Here is an 18,454-nt window from a genome sequence, read left to right as displayed (position 1 = left end):
ACTGCAGACTGGCAGACACTGGGAAGGAAGTGGGGCTGATGTGTGAGCACACACATGGTTCAGGGAGAGCTGTGGATTTGCCGTGTGTCTGACCTGTTGTTGTGAGGGTGGGAACTGGAGGGATCAATGCACAATAACATGAAGACAGAGTCACTCATTTCCCGATTGGCTCCATTTTATACACTAATAAGAGTGATTTTCTGTTTTGAAAAGGTCATCTGAATCTGGGAGACACGGGGATCAAGTTCCGGGAGGGGAAGAAGGTCATCATACAGCACCCAGTATCAAAGGAGGGGGACGGCTTCCCAGCCCAGACTTGGGGTTCGAACACATAAAGTAACTACCATTAATGATTACAGCACCACAGCCTATGACCTCTGAGAAGCGGCAGATAATTTGGCCAACTGAGAAATCCTTGGGGCCAAAATTGTTATCCCAACTTTAACAAAGCTAGTAGAGGAGCAAACTTTGAACTGCAGACTAGCAGCTCCTCCAACCCAGGGACAGTTTTAAGCAGATCCTTAAGCAGCTTCTTTTGAGTAATTAGAGCAAAAATAAATAGTCATTCAGAAACGCCATGTGCACACCTAGAACACACCAGACACAACATGTCTCTTTGATGTTTTCATGATCAATTTTTAAATTGATTGAATTAATACATCCACATAGTGTTATGAATATTAACTTGTTCAAATCTTTTTAACACCCCTAATGGGCAGGTACTGTGATTATCCCATTTTTTCCATTGAAAGAACTGACATACAGATGACCTCAGTAATTTGCCCAAGGTCATATGGGCAGCCAGTCACAGAGCCAGAAGTCAAAATCAGGGCAGTTGGTTCCAGAGTCCAAATTCTTAACTTCAACAAATCTAACCTCATCACAGCAGACCACAATGGTCACAACATCTCTGGAAAGCAAAAAGTCATCTAACTGAGTCAAATGATGTATTAAAGGCAGAATGCAACTAGCATTTGCTGAGCATCTATTGTGAGACGGGAATGCTGCCAGGCCTGGGAATATAGCTGTGAATAACCCAGAAACATCAGCCACAGCCCAAGGGAAGATGCAGATGAGGAAATGACCACCACCATATCATGTACGTGCAGCAGCCCTGATGGTAAAAGCAGGGGAGACCAGGGAGAGCCTGCTGATAAAGCCATCCGGCTTCTGTTTTGACCAGCTGACCTTTACTCTCCAACCAAACAGAGCATGGATTTAAAGACTACACCTAGGGACAAACAGTGCAGGCCCATTCATTCCTCCCTGCATCTCCTGACTAAGCAGAACCCCGGAAATAATTCAAGAGACAACCAAAACAGGAGAGCCCAAAAAAGGTGGTAAGAAGGGCTGGGTGCAGTGGCTCACAACTGTAATCCCAGCACTTTGAGAAGCCAAGGCAGGCAGATCACAAGGTCGGGAGTTTGAGACCAGCCTAGCCAACATAGTGAAACCCTGTCTCTACTGAAAATACAAAAATTAGCCAGGCGTGATGGCAGGCGCCCATAATCCCAGCTACTTGGGAGGCTGAGGCAGAAGAATCGCTTGAACCCAGGAGGCAGAAGTTGCAGTGAGCCAAGATCACGCAACTGCACTCCAGCCTGGGCAACAAGAGTGAGACACCGTCTCCAAAAAAAAAAAGTAAGAAGAAGGTAAGCTGGTTTGGGATCCCAGAACTGCGGGAGCGGCACGGTGGTGTCACGCCTGACGTCCCCCCAGTCAATCTAAGAAGCTGCCTCAGAACCAGCATTTGTCTGCCCCTGATCTAACAACAGAAGGCAGTCCAGGTAGGTTCATCCCCACTCAGGATCAAAGAGGAATGCATCTGACTACATGAGGTGAACCCATCAGCACTATTAAAGGGTATCTGTTGGAAGCTTCACCAACAATAGGCTAAGGGAAGCACTGTATTTTCCTGCCAGATCCAAGACTTCTTTCCCCTGCCAAGAGATACCAGGGCAGGCAGAAGCATCTAATTGGAGGGACCCGGAGACAAGCAACATGGTCCAGGAAGCCCCTAGGAAGAAGCCCATGGGCCAGAATATCTACTGCAATCCTAGCCAGAGACACCTCATCACAACAAGCAGCTCAGTGCAGGAATTCTCTTTGTCATCACCCTTCCAAGATGCTGCTCCCCTTCCGGAGACACAGGATGGGAAAGTGGAGCCAGTCACAGTAAGCAAGACAGACTGCAATGCCCCATTCACTTCATGAGCATCATGAACCTGAAAGTCCTGAAACTCCCCTCTTCCCCCAGAAAGCAAGAGCAGGTGGACAGGCTCAGTAGAGAGATCTATAACCATAGCAAGGAAGATTCTTTGACCCTGTAGTCTTGAGATTCCCCTTCCCTGGCTACAGACAATGGGAAAAGCACAGTGCAGCATGCCTTATATGCCCCAACCAAATCTAGGAAGCTGCCTCAGACCCAGCATTTTTCTGCCCCTAATCTAGCAACAGAAGGCAGTCCAGGTAGGTTCATCCCTATTAAGGGTCAAACAAGAATGCATCTGACAACTTGAGGTGAACCCATCACCACCATTTAAGAGTATGAGTTGGACCGACCTCTGGGCAGCCAGGAGTCATCAGTGGGGGGAATCCCACCAAACTCCCTGACCAAGAGAGGCTTAGCCACTCAGCGTGGGGAAACTCTGTCTTCTATCTTAGGCAGCACCAGAAAAGTCCAATGGTTCCAGATAAATCAAGTACTGCAAAGACTTAAAAAATTAAATTACCATTGTAACCTCAGCCCACAAAAGCAGTTCAAGACTTGAATGCTAAACCTAAATAGAATGATTGCCTGTTAAAACAAAAAACTTAAATAATTCCTATAGTCTCCTAACATAACAGATAAAATATCCAGGATACAATAAAAAATGACCCACCATACCAAGAACCAAGAAAATTACAACTTGAATGAGTAAAGATAATCAACTGAGTCCAGCATCAAAATGAAACAGATGTTAAAATTATCTGATAAGGATAATTTTAAAGCAGCCATTTAAAAATGCTTAAAGAATCAATTACAAATTCTCTTGAAACTAATAAAAAATATAAAATATTAGCAGAGAAATAGAAGCTATAAAAAAGAAACAAATGGGAATTAAAACCAAGTAACAGAAATTTTTAAAAGCACTATATTTATTCAAAAGTCAAGTGGAAATGAAAGAACATACACTCAATCAACTTGAGGCTAGATCAATAGACTTTACCCAATCTGAGCAACAGAGAGAAAATAGACTGAAGAAAACTAAACAGAGCTTCAGGCACGTGTGAGAGAATAACAACAGCAACAAAAATCTAACATTCATATGGCTGAAGTTCCCAAAAGAGAGGATAAAGAGAATGAGAATGAATTCATGTTTGAAGAAATCATGGTCAAAAACTTCCAAAATTTAGTAAAAGCCTCAATCCTACAGCTCCTAGAAGCTGAGTGAACTCAGATGGACTGAATTGGTGATTGAGGAAATATGACTGAAAACTTCCCAAATTTAGCAAAAGGCTCAAGCCTGCAGCTCCAATAAGCTGAACTCAAAACAGAATAAATCCCAACACATCCATGCCAAGCTACATCAAAATAGAACTTTTGAAAACTAAACACACTGATAAATCTTGAAAGCAGCCAGAGAAAAACAAACACAATACCTACAGAAGAATAACAATGTGAATGACAGATTTCTCATCTAACCTTGGTGGCCAGAAGAACACAACATTCTTTAAGTCCTTAAAAAAAAAAAAAAGAAGAAAAAGAAAAAATTATTGACTAAAAATTTTATATCCAGCAAAACTCTCCTTTAGGAACAAAGAGGAAATTAAAACATCCTCAGATGGTGGGAGCAAGATGGCTGAATAGGAACAGCTCCAGTCTCCAACTCCCAGCGCGAGCGACACAGAAGACCGGTGATTTCTGCATTTTCAACTGAGGTACTGGGTTCATCTCACTGGGGAGTGCCGGACGATCGGTGCTGGTCAGCTGCTGCAGCCCGACCAGCGAGAGCTGAAGCAGGGCGAGGCATCGCCTCACCTGGGAAGCGCAAGGGGGAAGGGAATCCCTTTTCCTAGCCAGGGGAACTGAGACACACAACACCTGGAAAATCGAGTAACTCCCGCCCCAATACTGCGCTTTAAGCAAACAGGCACACCAGGAGATCATATCCCACACCTGGCCGGGAGGGTCCCACGCCCACGGAGCCTCCCTCATTGCTAGCACAGCAGTCTGTGATCTAACGGCAAGGCAGCAGCGAGGCTGGGGGAGGGGCGCCCGCCATTGCTGAGGCTTAAGTAGGTAAACAAGGCTGCTGGGAAGCTCGAACTGGGTGGAGCTCACAGCAGCTCAAGGAAACCTGCCTGTCTCTGTAGACTCCACCTCTGGGGACAGGGCACAGTAAACAATAACAAAAACAGCAGAAACCTCTGCAGACGCAAACGACTCTGTCTGACAGCTTTGAAGAGAGCAGTGGATCTCCCAACAAGGAGGTTGAGATCTGAGAAGGGACAGACTCCCTGCTCAAGTGGGTCCCTAACCCCTGAGAAGCCTAACTGGGAGACATCCCCCATTAGGGGCAGTCTGACACCCCACACCTCACAGGGTGGAGTACACCCCTGAGAGGAAGCTTCCAAAGCAAGAATCAGACAGGTACACTCGCTGTTCAGCAATATTCTATCTTCTGCAGCCTCTGCTGCTGATACCCAGGCAAACAGGGTCTGGAGTGGACCTCAAGCAATCTCCAACAGACCTACAGCTGAGGGTCCTGACTGTTAGAAGGAAAACTATCAAACAGGAAGGACACCTACACCAAAACCCCATCAGTACATCACCATCATCAAAGACCAGAGGCAGATAAAACCACAAAGATGGGGAAAAAGCAGGGCAGAAAAGCTGGAAATTCAAAAAATAAGAGCGCATCTCCCCCGGCAAAGGAGCACAGCTCATCGCCAGCAATGGATCAAAGCTGGACGGAGAATGACTTTGACGAGATGAGAGAAGAAGGCTTCAGTCCATCAAACTTCTTAGAGCTAAAGGAGGAATTACGTACCCAGCGCAAAGAAACTAAAAATCTTGAAAAAAAAGTGGAAGAATTGATGGCTAGAGTAATTAATGCAGAGAAGGTCATAAACGAAATGAAAGAGATGAAAACCATGACATGAGAAATACGTGACAAATGCACAAACTTCAGTAACTGACTCGATCAACTGGAAGAAAGAGTATCAGCGATTGAGGATCAAATGAATGAAATGAAGCGAGAAGAGAAACCAAAAGAAAAAAGAAGAAAAAGAAATGAACAAAGCCTGCAAGAAGTATGGGATTATGTAAAAAGACCAAATCTACGTCTGATTGGGGTGCCTGAAAGTGAGGGGGAAGATGGAACCAAGTTGGAAAACACTCTTCAGGATATCATCCAGGAGAACTTCCCCAACCTAGTAGGGCAGGCCAACATTCAAATCCAGGAAATACAGAGAACGCCACAAAGATATTCCTTGAGAAGAGCAACTCCAAGACACATAATTGCCAGATTCACCAAAATTGAAATGAAGGAAAAAATGTTAAGGGCAGCCAGAGAGAAAGGTCGGGTTACCCACAAAGGGAAGCCCATCAGACTAACAGCAGATCTCTCGGCAGAAACTCTCCAAGCCAGAAGAGAGTGGGGGCCAATATTCAACATTCTTAAAGAAAAGAATTTTAAACCCAGAATTTCATATCCAGCCAAACTAAGTTTCATAAGTGAAGGAGAAATAAAATCCTTTACAGATAAGCAAATGCTTAGAGATTTTGTCACCACTAGGCCTGCCTTACAAGAGACCCTGAAGGAAGCACTAAACATGGAAAGGAACAACCGGTACCAGCCATTGCAAAAACATGCCAAAATGTAAAGACCATCGAGGCTAGGAAGAAACTGCATCAACTAACGAGCAAAATAACCAGTTAATATCATAATGGCAGGATCAAGTTCACACATAACAATATTAACCTTAAATGTAAATGGACTAAATGCTCCAATTAAAAGACACAGACTGGCAAACTGGATAAAGAGTCAAGACTCATCAGTCTGCTGTATTCAGGAGACCCATCTCACACACAGAGACATACATAGGCTCAAAATAAAGGGATGGAGGAAGATTTACCAAGCAAATGGAGAACAAAAAAAAGCAGGGATTGCAATACTAGTCTCTGATTAAACAGACTTTAAACCATCAAAGATCAAAAGAGACAAAGAAGGCCATTACATAATGGTAAAGGGATCAATTCAACAGGAAGAGCTAACTATCCTAAATATATATGCACCCAATACAGGAGCACCCAGATTCATAAAGCAATTCCTTAGAGACTTACAAAGAGACTTAGACTCCCATACAATAATAATGGGAGACTTCAACACTCCACTGTCAACATTAGACAGATCAACGAGACAGAAAGTTAACAAGGATATCCAGGAATTGAACTCATCTCTGCAGCAAGCAGACCTAATAGACATCTATAGAACTCTCCACCCTAAATCAACAGAATATACATTCTTCTCAGCACCACATCATACTTACTCCAAAATTGACCACGTAACTGGAAGTAAAGCACTCCTCAGCAAATGTACAAGAACAGAAATTATAACAAACTGTCTCTCAGACCACAGTGCAATCAAACTAGAACTCAGGACTAAGAAACTCAATCAAAACTGCTCAACTACATGGAAACTGAACAACCTGCTCCTGAATGACTACTGGGTACATAACGAAATGAAGGCAGAAATAAAGATGTTCTTTGAAACCAATGAGAACAAAGATACAACATACCAGAATCTCTGGGACACATTTAAAGCAGTGTGTAGAGGGAAATTTATAGCACTAAATGCCCACAAGAGAAAGCAGGAAAGATCTAAAATTGACACTCTAACATCGCAATTAAAAGAACTAGAGAAGCAAGAGCAAACACATTCGAAAGCTAGCAGAAGGCAAGAAATAACTAAGATCAGAGCAGAACTGAAGGAGATACAGACACAAAAAACCCTCCAAAAAATCAACGAATCCAGGAGTTGGTTTTTTGAAAAGATCAACAAAATTGACAGACCACTAGCAAGACTAATAAAGAAGAAAAGAGAGAAGAATCAAATCGACGCAATTAAAAATGATAAAGGGGATATCACCACCGACCCCACAGAAATACAAACTACCATCAGAGAATACTATAAACACCTCTAGGCAAATAAACTGGAAAATCTAGAAGAAATGGATAATTTCCTGGACACTTACACTCTTCCAAGACTAAACCAGGAAGAAGTTGAATCCCTGAATAGACCAATAGCAGGCTCTGAAATTGAGGCAATAATTAATAGCCTACCAACCAAAAAAAGTCCAGGACCAGATGGATTCACAGCTGAATTCTACCAGAGGTACAAGGAGGAGTTGGCACCATTCCTTCTGAAACTATTCCAATCAATAGAAAAAGAGGGAATCCTCCCTAACTCATTTTATGAGGCCAACATCATCCTGATACCAAAGCCTGGCAGAGACACAACAAAAAAAGAGAATTTTAGACCAATATCCCTGATGAACATCGATGCAAAAATCCTCAATAAAATACTGGCAAACCGGATTCAGCAACACATCAAAAAGCTTATCCACCATGATCAAGTGGGCTTCATCCCTGGGATGCAAGGCTGGTTCAACATTCGCAAATCAATAAACATAATCCAGCATATAAACAGAACCAAAGACAAGAACCACATGATTATCTCAATAGATGCAGAAAAGGCTTTTGACAAAATTCAACAGCCCTTCATGCTAAAAACGCTCAACAAATTCGGTATTAATGGAACGTACCTCAAAATAATAAGAGCTATTTATGACAAACCCACAGCCAATATCATAGTGAATGGGCAAAAACTGGAAAAATTCCCTTTGAAAACTGGCACAAGACAGGGATGCCCTCTCTCACCACTCCTATTCAACATAGTGTTGGAAGTTCTGGCTAGGGCAATCAGGCAAGAGAAAGAAATCAAGGGTATTCAGTTAGGAAAAGAAGAAGTCAAATTGTCCCTGTTTGCAGATGACATGATTGTATATTTAGAAAACCCCATTGTCTCAGCCCAAAATCTCCTTAAGCTGATAAGCAACTTCAGCAAAGTCTCAGGATACAAAATTAATGTGCAAAAATCACAAGCATTCTTATACACCAGTAACAGACAAACACAGAGCCAAATCAGGAATGAACTTCCATTCACAATTGCTTCAAAGAGAATTAAATACCTAGGAATCCAACTTACAAGGGATGTAAAGGACCTCTTCAGGGAGAACTACAAACCACTGTTCAGTGAAATAAAAGAGGACACAAACAAATGGAAGAACATACCATGCTCATGGATAGGAAGAATCAATATCGTGAAAATGGCCATACTGCCCAAGGTAATTTATAGATTCAATGCCATCCCCATCAAGCTACCAATGAGTTTCTTCACAGAATTGGAAAAAACTGCTTTAAAGTTCATATGGAACCAAAAAAGAGCCCACATCTCCAAGACAATCCTAAGTCAAAAGAACAAAGCTGGAGGCATCACGCTACCTGACTTCAAACTATACTACAAGGCTACAGTAACCAAAACAGCATGGTACTGGTACCAAAACAGAGATATAGACCAATGGAACAGAACAGAGTCCTCAGAAATAATACCACACATCTACGGCCATCTGATCTTTGACAAACCTGAGAGAAACAAGAAATGGGGAAAGGATTCCCTATTTAATAATTGGTGCTGGGAAAATTGGCTAGCCATAAGTAGAAAGCTGAAACTGGATCCTTTCCTTACTCCTTATACGAAAATTAATTCAAGATGGATTAGAGACTTAAATGTTAGACCTAATACCATAAAAATCCTAGAGGAAAACCTAGGTAGTACCATTCAGGACATAGGCATGGGCAAAGACTTCATGTCTAAAATACCAAAAACAACGGCAGCAAAAGCCAAAATTGACAAATGGGATCTCATTAAACTAAAGAGCTTCTGCACAGCAAAAGAAACTACCATCAGAGTGAACAGGCAACCTACAGAATGGGAGAAAATTTTTGCAATCTACTCATCTGACAAAGGGCTAATATCCAGAACCTACAAAGAACTCAAACAAATTTACAAGAAAAAAACAAACAACCCCATCAAAAAGTGGGCAAAGGATATGAACAGACATTTCTCAAAAGAAGACATTCATACAGCCAACAGACACATGAAAAAATGCTCATCATCACTGGCCATCAGAGAAATGCAAATCAAAACCACAATGAGATACCATCTCACACCAGTTAGAATGGCGATCATTAAAAAGTCAGGAAACAACAGGTGCTGGAGAGGATGTGGAGAAATAGGAACACTTTTACACTGTTGGTGGGATTGTAAACTAGTTCAACCATTATGGAAAACAGTATGGCGATTCCTCAAGGATCTAGAACTAGATTTACCATATGACCCAGCCATCCCATTACTGGGTATATACCCAAAGGATTATAAATTATGCTGCTATAAAGACACATGCACACGTATGTTTATTGCGGCACTATTCACAATAGCAAAGACTTGGAATCAACCCAAATGTCCATCAGTGACAGATTGGATTAAGAAAATGTGGCACATATACACCATGGAATACTATGCAGCCATAAAAAAAGGATGAGTTTGTGTCCTTTGTAGGGACATGGATGCAGCTGGAAACCATCATTCTTAGCAAACTATCACAAGAACAGAAAACCAAACACCGCATGTTCTCACTCATAGGTGGGAACTGAACAATGAGATCACTTGGACTCGGGAAGGGGAACATCACACACCGGGGCCTATCATGGGGAGGGGGGAGGGGGAAGGGATTGCATTGGGAGTTATACCTGATGTAAATGACGAGTTGATGGGTGCTGACGAGTTGATGGGTGCAGCACAGCAACATGGCACAAGTATACATATGTAACAAACCTGCACGTTATGCACATGTACCCTAGAACTTAAAGTATAATAATAATAAATAAATTTTTAAAATAAATAAAATAAAACATCCTCAGATGAAGAAAAGCTGAAGATTTTATAGTTTGCTTCCATGCCCTTGAAGATGGGCTAAAGGGAGTACTTCAGAGAGAAAGAAAATGACAAATGGAAGAATCTTAAAGCATCAGGGGAAAAAAGGAACATAGAACAACCATAAATATGAGTAAAAATGTTAGACTATTCTTTTACTCATTAATTTTATAATTATATTTGATAATTGAATAAAAATCATAACACCATTAAATATTCAGGACAATAAAAACTGGTGAAGACCTAAGGACTTAAATGGAAGTCAACTTTCAACATTTCACTCAAAGTGGTAAAACGTTGAAATCAGTGTACTGTTGTAGGTCACAAATGTATACTGTAATAATGAGAACAACAACTATAAAAACTAGTTTAAAAGATATGCTCAAAAGCATTACAAATCAAGCAGGATGGAATTCTTTTGAAAAATATTCAAATAATCCACAAAAAGGGAAGAGAGAAGAAGCAGGAGAACAAAAACCATAAGAAATAAACATAAAACAAATAATAAAATGGTAGACTTATGTGGTAACACAATAATTACATTAAATGCAAATGATCTAAATACACCTATCAAAGGACAGAGATTGGCAGAGCAGATATAGAACCATGACCCAATTATATGCTGATTATAAGAAACTCACTTCAAATTCAATGACATACATGAGTTCAAAGCAAAAGAATGGAAAATTGTACCATAAAAACATTTATTTTAACAGGCAAATGTAGCTATATTAATAACTGATAAGGTACAATTGAGAGCGAAGAAAATTAGGGAAGACACAGAGAAACATTACATAATCACAAGTAGAATCAATCTGCTAGAAAGACATAATGATCCAAAATTCAACAGACAACAGTCTCAAAAATATGTTATTAAAAAATGAAAGAACTAAAAAAATAAATGGACACATTTACAATTATAGTTGGGTATTTAAATACCCCCCACCTCTCAGGAACATACAGAACTATTACACAGGAAATCAGCAGGGTATTTAACAACCGTCAAGCAACAAGACCTAACTGATATCTGCAGAAAACTCCAAGCAACAACAGGAGACTATATATTCTTTTCAAATGCCCATAAAATGTTAAACAAGATAGACTGTGTACCGAGCTTAACCAAATCCTTAAAAAATGTATGGAATTTAAATTCTATGCAGTGTCTTCTCTGACCACAATGGAATTAAACTAGAAATTAATAACAGAAAGACAAAAGGAAAATCTCTAAACATATAGAAATTTTTCTAAATAGCCTATGTGTCAAACTGAAACTCTGAGAAGAATTTTTTTAATATTTAGATATAAATAAAAACATATATGCAACACATCAGACATCAGCAAAAATAGTAAAGTAAGGATTTCCATAAGCTCTATCCTCCATAAAGCAATGAGAAAACTGGCCAAAACAGTAAGTTTTTCAGAACTCTAGAAACTAAGCAAAGGCTTGCAGCAATCCTGAGTGTGAATTTAAGAAAAGCAGCTGAATCACTGTAAGAATAGTGCGCTTTGTGGCATTTAACATGTCCATTTCCCATTCTCTCTCTAATTCTGCAGGTTAAAAAGAAAGAAAACAAAACAACAACAACAACAAAAAAAACCCAGCAGTTTGGCAGCAACTACAGGAGGCAGAATGTGGTCAGAGATCCTTCAAAGCCTCTTTCTCAAAGAATTGTCATTATTTGACTAGTCTGTTCATTTCCCAAAAGACTCTGCATGCAAGACTGTCTTTTTGTGACCTGATTCAGAGCTTGTCCAGTGAAAAGAACCTTTTCCCAGGGGCATTTGTTGAAGCCATTCATAGGCAATTTTTTAACTTTGCGACTGCCTAAAGAAGTGAATAACAGTTGAGGCTAATAATAGGCTGATCAAATGCTTAAAAGGAAAAGTGGAACATTGAGGTGTATATAGAGGCTTTGTAAAGCTATGACATTTCTGGTAATCAGAAAGTTCTATGCACATATATAGGGCTATGTGCACGCTCAAGAAATGCCTGAGAAGGCCCTAAGGCCTTCTTACTTCTGTACTTTGAGGCTCTGCTCAAGCAGGAAGTAAAGGGCAAGGCAGGCTTGTTAAATGCCTGGCTGAATGTTAAAGGTGTGCCCGATATTCAGAAAGAGCTCCTCAGCAAAGAATGGTGACTTACTGATACCAAACATTTAAGGAAATTTCTGTCCAATCTTTACTTAACCATTAAGCAAAGTGAGCAGAAATTTTAATGGTCACTGATACGGTTTGACTGTGTCCCCAACCAAATCTCATCTTGAATTGTAGTTCCCATAATCCCCACATGTGAAGGAAGGGACCTGGTGGGAGGTAATTGAATCACCGGGGCGGTTACCCTCATGCTGTTCTCATGATAGTGAGGGAGTCTCACGAGATCTGATGGTTTTATACGGGGCATTTCCCCCCGTTTTTTTTTTGGCACTTCTCCTTGCTGCTGCCATGTGAACAAGGATGTGTTTGCTTCCCCTTCCACCACGATTGTAAGTCTCCTGAGGCCTCCCCAGTCATGCTGAACTGTGAGTCAATTAATGTTCTTTCATTTACAAATTACCCAGTCTTGGGTATGTCTTTATTTGCAGCTTGAGTACAGACTAATACAGTCACACATGGCAAAGAATACAGACTATACAGAATTAGCCACTAAACAAACAACAAACAAAATCCTAAACAAACCCTGGGAGTGGGGAAGAATCTGATTTTCACAGTTGCCAAATATATGACTATAAATTTCCAGTTTAGAAAAAAAAAAAAATTACAAAATGGAAAGAAAAAAGAAAGTATGACCTATACACAGGGTAAAAAACAACCATTAGAAACTTGCCTCTGAGCAAACCCTAATATTGAACATACAAAAAAAAATTAAGTTCAGCTGTTTTAAATATGCTCTAAGAGCTAAATGAAATTATGCCTTCAAAACGTGTTAAAGTCTATGAAAATTATGTTCCACCAAATAGAGAATAACGATAAAGAGATAGAATTTTTTTAAATAAAGAATCACACACACATTCTGAAGCTGAAACGTATAAGAACTGAAATTAAAAGTTTCCTAGAGATGATAAAAAGCAGATTTGAGCAAGTAGGAGAAATAATGCAGGAATATTTCAATTGAGATTAGGACAATTGAAATTACACAATCGGGGAAAAGACAGAAAAAAACGAACAGAAAAAAAAGATTAACAGAGCCTCAGATACCTGTAGGACATCATCCAGCAAACCAATATATGCATAATGGGAGTAACAAAAAAGGAGGAAAAAAGGGGAAAGGGGAAGAGAGAATATTTGCAGAAATAGCCAAATTTTAAAGGAAAATGTTAATCCAAGAAATTAAATAATTCCAAGTAAGATAATCTCAGAAATCCGTACCTATTTATATTATAATTATACCGGGGGAAGTCAAAGACAAAGAGACACTCTTGAAATTCACAAGTTTTTCGTTTAAAACTATGGATGCCCAGAGGCAGTGGAAGAGACAATCAATGTACTAAAGAAAAAGTCTGTCAAGATTTCTATGTGCAAAAAAAAGTCCTTCAGAAATGAAGGAAAAATTAAGACATTCCAAGATAAACAAAAACTGAGATAATTCAGTAATGGCAAATCCTTTGTATAACAAATACAAAGGGAGTTCCTCAGGATGCAATGAAAGAATATTCATTGTAAACTCAAACCTAGATAAAGAAATAAAGGAGCACCAGTAAAAGTAACTCCATATATATAAATAAAAGACAGTATAAATTTATTTTAAATTCCTTTTTTCTTTAATAATGTGAGATACACGAACAATTCAGTGAATATACTAAACACCATTGAATTGTACACTTAAAGTAGGTGAATTCTATATGTGATTAAATCTCAATAAAGCTGTTTTTAAAACCACATAAATAAATAATCATACTACTGTGTTGATGAGCTTATAACTACTTGATTTATATGACATTAATAATACAAAGAAGAGGAAAATGGAGATAAATTGGAGTAAATTTTCTGTATGATATTGAAATCAAGTTAGCATTAATCAAAACTAGAAAGTTTTAAACCAAGGCAATAGTTGTAATGCCATCAGGAAGCCATGAAGAAAATAACACAAAAATATACTAGTAATTAAAGTGGCATACTAGAAAAATTCTACTTAACACAAAAGTAGGGAGTATTGAAGAAATAGAAGAACAAAGATGTAAAACATATAGAAAACAAAAACCAAAAGGGCAAATGTAAATTCTATCATATCTGTACTTACATAAATGCAAATGAATTAAACACTCCAATCAAAAAACACAGATTGATAGAATGAATAAAACACATGATCCAACTATGTGCCATCTATAAAAGCCAATCTTTTGAGTCAATGACCACAAATAGTTTGAACATAAAAGAATTGAAAAAGTAATACCATGCAAGCAATAACCAGAAGATAGCTAGAGTGGCTACCCTAAATCAGAAAAATTTAGACTTTCAGACAATAATTATTACTAGAAATTTAAAGGGACATGTTTCATGGTAAAGATTTAGCCCATCAGGAAGATCTAGCAAGTGTAAACATATATGCACCTAACAACAGAGTCCAAAACACAGGAAGCAAAAACTGACAACTAAAGAGAGAAATAGATAGTTCAACAATAATATTTGGAGACTTCTGTACCTCACTTTAAATAATGGATAAATAACTAAGCAGAAGGTCAACAAGAATAGAGAAGATTTGTACCACACTTTAACTAGACCTAACAGACATCTCTCGAACATTGCACCCTAAAATAGCAGAGTACACATTCTGTTCAATTGCAAATGGAACATTTGACAGAACAGAAAATTGCAAAGCCATTAAAAACAAACCTCAATCTATTTAAAAGGATAAATTAATATGAAGTATGTTCTTCAACCATACTTAGAAATCGGTAACAGAACATTTAGGATACTCACAAGTGTGTGAAAATTAAACAAGACACTACTAAGTAACTAATTGTTCAAATAAGAACTCAGAAGAGAAATTAGACAACACTTTAAGATGAATGAAAACAAAAACCCCAGATACTAAAGCTTGTAAGGTACATCGAAGCCAGTGCACAGAGGATATTTATAGCCATAAACTTATTAAAAAAGAAGAAAGCTCTCAAACTTAATATTTAAGTTTGAGAATCTAGAAAAAGAGGAGCAAACTAAATCCAAAGTAAATAAAAGGAAGGAAATAGAAAAAAATAAGTAAATGTAGATATAAATCAGAGAATATAAAACAATAAAGAAAATCAACAAAATCAAATTTTATTCTTTGAAAGATCAATTGATTGGCTAAACTTTACATTTTCTGGGGGAAAAAGAGAGAAGACTCAAATTACTAAAATCTGAAATGAAAGAGGGGATATCACTACCTTACATAATTAAAAAATGACTACAAGCAAATACCACGAACAACTATATGCTGACATATTCGAATACTTAGATCAAATGTTTAGATTTTTAGAAAGATAACAAATTATCAAAATTCACTCAAGAAGTAAAGAATCTCGATAAGCCCGCAAAAAGTCAAGAAACTGAATTTCTATCTTTCTCCCCAAAGAAAAGCATAGGCTCAGATGGCCTCACTGAAGAATTCTAGAAAACACCTGGAGAATAACTAATACCAAGTCTTCATAAATTCTTCCACAAAACAGAAGAGGACAGAATACATCCCGACTCATTCTATGAGGCTATTATTAGGCTAATATCAAAACTAGACAAAAATATCATAGGAAAATAAAACTACAAACCAAAATCTCAGTGAATATAAACTCAAAAGTCCTCAAGAAATCCCTCAAGTAGTAAATCAAATCCAGCAATATATAAAAAGTAATATACTATAACCAGGTGGGTTTTTCCCAGGAATATATTTGATTTATCATCAAGATATTAATGTAGTAAGCCTTATTTATAAAGCAGAAGACAAAAGCCTCATGGTCGTCTCAAGGCTTGCCAAAAAAAAAAAAAAAAAAAAGCATTTAATGAAATCCAGCATCCTTCCGTGACAAGAACATTCAACAAATTAGGACTAGAAAATACCTTCCTCACACTTATAATGGACATCTCTAAAAACCCACAGGTAACATATACTTATTGGTTTAAGGACAAATATTTCCTCTAAGTTCAGGAACAGGACATGGTTACCTATTCTCACCACTTCTGTATTCAACATTGTACTGGTGGTTCAAGTCAGAGAGCAATTAGGCAACAATAGAAAATAAAGACATCAATACTGGGGAAGAAATAAAACTATCTTCATTCACAGATGGCATCACCTTGTATATAAAATGTCTTATAGAATACAATAAATATTATTAGAATATATAAATTCAGCAAGGGAAAAGAATATAGGATTAATATATAAAAATCAATTGTATTTCTATACACTAACAATGAATAACCTGAAGACGAAACTAAGAAAACAATTCCATTTACAATAGTATCAAAAAGAATAATAAGCTTAAATAATTTAAGAAAAAAGTATAAGATTTGTACACTGAAAACTACAAAAACATTAAAAGAAATTAATAAGGTCTAAATAAATGAAACGTTGTATGTTTATTGATCTGAATACTTAATATTAAGATAGCAATACTTCCAAAATGTACCTACATATTTGACAAAATCCCTAACAAAATCAAAAATTGCTTTTTTTTCCAGAAATTGGCAAACTGATCCTAAAATTTATGTAAATATAAAAAAGACCCAGAATAGCCAAAATTCTTACAAAGGAAAAGCAAAGTTGAAGGATTCACACTTTTCAATTTCAAAACTTACACATCTATAGTAATCAAGGTAATATGATTCAGTTATACAAATAGACATTGAGAGTCCAAAAGCAAATTCACATATTTATCATCAATTGGTTTTCCACATGGATGCCAAGAGCATCCAATAGGGAGAGAATCGTCTTTTCAAGAAATAATGCTGAAACAACTGGCTATCCACATGCAAAAGAATCAAGTTGGACACTTACCTCATGCCATACACAAAACTTAACTCAAAGGGAGTCACAGACGTAAATGCAGGAGCTAAAACTATAGACACCTGAGAAGAAAACATAGAAGTAAATCATGACCTTAAGTTAGGCAGTAGTTCCTTAGGTGCAACACTCTAAGCACAAATGATGAAAGAAGAAATGATAAATTGACTTCATCAAAATTTAAAACTTTTGTGCTTCTAATAATACTATCAAGAAAGTGAAAAGAAAATCCACAGAATGGGGGAATATGTTTGCAAATCTTATATCCAGTATGAGGCTTATATTCAGAATATATAAAGAACATTTACAACTCAATGACAAAGACAAATAACCCAATATTAAAACTGGGCAAAGAATTTGAAGAAAATTCTGCAAAGAAGATATGCAAGTGGCCACATGAAGAGATACTGAACATTTTTAGTCATTAGGGAATGTAAATGAAAATCACAATAAGGCCAAAATGGCTATAATTGAAAAGACAGACAATAATAAATATTGGTTAGGATGGGGAGAAACTACCCTCACACATTGCTGGTGGAATTGTAAAACATTGCAACCACTTTGGAAAACAGGTCCTTAAACTGTTCAACATAAGAGTTGCCATATGACCCAGCAATTCCACTCCTAGGTATATACTACAGTCTGAGTATGTCCCACTCCACATTCATATGTTGAAGCTTAATCCTCACTGTAATAGTATTAACAGGTAAGGTCTTTGGGAAGTGATTACATGATGAGGATGAAGCCCTCATAACTGAGATTAGGCCTGACAAGGTTTGGCAGCGTCCCCACGCAAATCTCATCTTGAATTGTGGTTGGCTTCCCCTTTTGCCATGATTGTAAATTGCTTGAGGCCTCCACAACAATGCTGAACTGTGAGTCAATTCAACCTCTTTTTTATAAATTATCCAGTCTCCGGTAAGTCTTTATTAGTAGCATCAGAACAGATTAACACAGTAAATTGGTCCCGCAGAGAGTGGGGTGCTGTTGTAAAGGTAACTAAAAATGTGGAAGCAACTTTGGAACTGGGTAGCAGGCAGAGGTTGTAACCATTTGGAGGGCTCAGAAGAAGACAGGAAAATGTGGGAAAGTTTGGAACTTCCTAGAGACTTGGAGGGTTCAGAAGACAGGAAGCTGTGGGAAAGTTTGGAACTTTCTAGAGATTTGTTGAATGGCTTTGACCAAAGTGCTGATAATGATATGGACAATGAAATTCAGGCTGAGGTTGTCTTAGATGGAGATGAGGAACTTGTTGGGAACTGGAGTAAATGTTCTTCTTGCTATGCAAAGAACCTATCGATATTTTGCCCCAACCCTAGAGATCTATGGAACTTCGAACTTGAGAGATTATTTAGGGTATCTGGGGGAAGGAATTTCTAAATGGCAAAGCATTCAAGAGGAAGCAGAGCATAAAAATTTGGAAAATTTGCAGCCTGGTGAT

General features: G+C 38.1%; 1 long non-coding RNA gene across 2 annotated transcripts in view; it reads right to left on the bottom strand.

Moving 5' to 3' along the window:
* The window catches only part of LOC105492400 (uncharacterized), a 245,953-nt gene that overhangs the window by 27,631 nt on the left and 199,868 nt on the right, over positions 1-18,454 (bottom strand). For both annotated transcript variants that reach the window (XR_011609640.1, XR_011609639.1), the window contains one exon: positions 17,008-17,078. This is a non-coding gene — a long non-coding RNA (uncharacterized lncRNA). The remainder of the gene's footprint in view (positions 1-17,007; positions 17,079-18,454) is intronic.

Source organism: Macaca nemestrina, chromosome 11, assembly GCF_043159975.1.
Source record: "Macaca nemestrina isolate mMacNem1 chromosome 11, mMacNem.hap1, whole genome shotgun sequence".
NCBI classification, from domain to species: Eukaryota; Metazoa; Chordata; class Mammalia; order Primates; family Cercopithecidae; genus Macaca; species Macaca nemestrina.
This window is presented reverse-complemented; position numbering and strand designations above follow the sequence as displayed.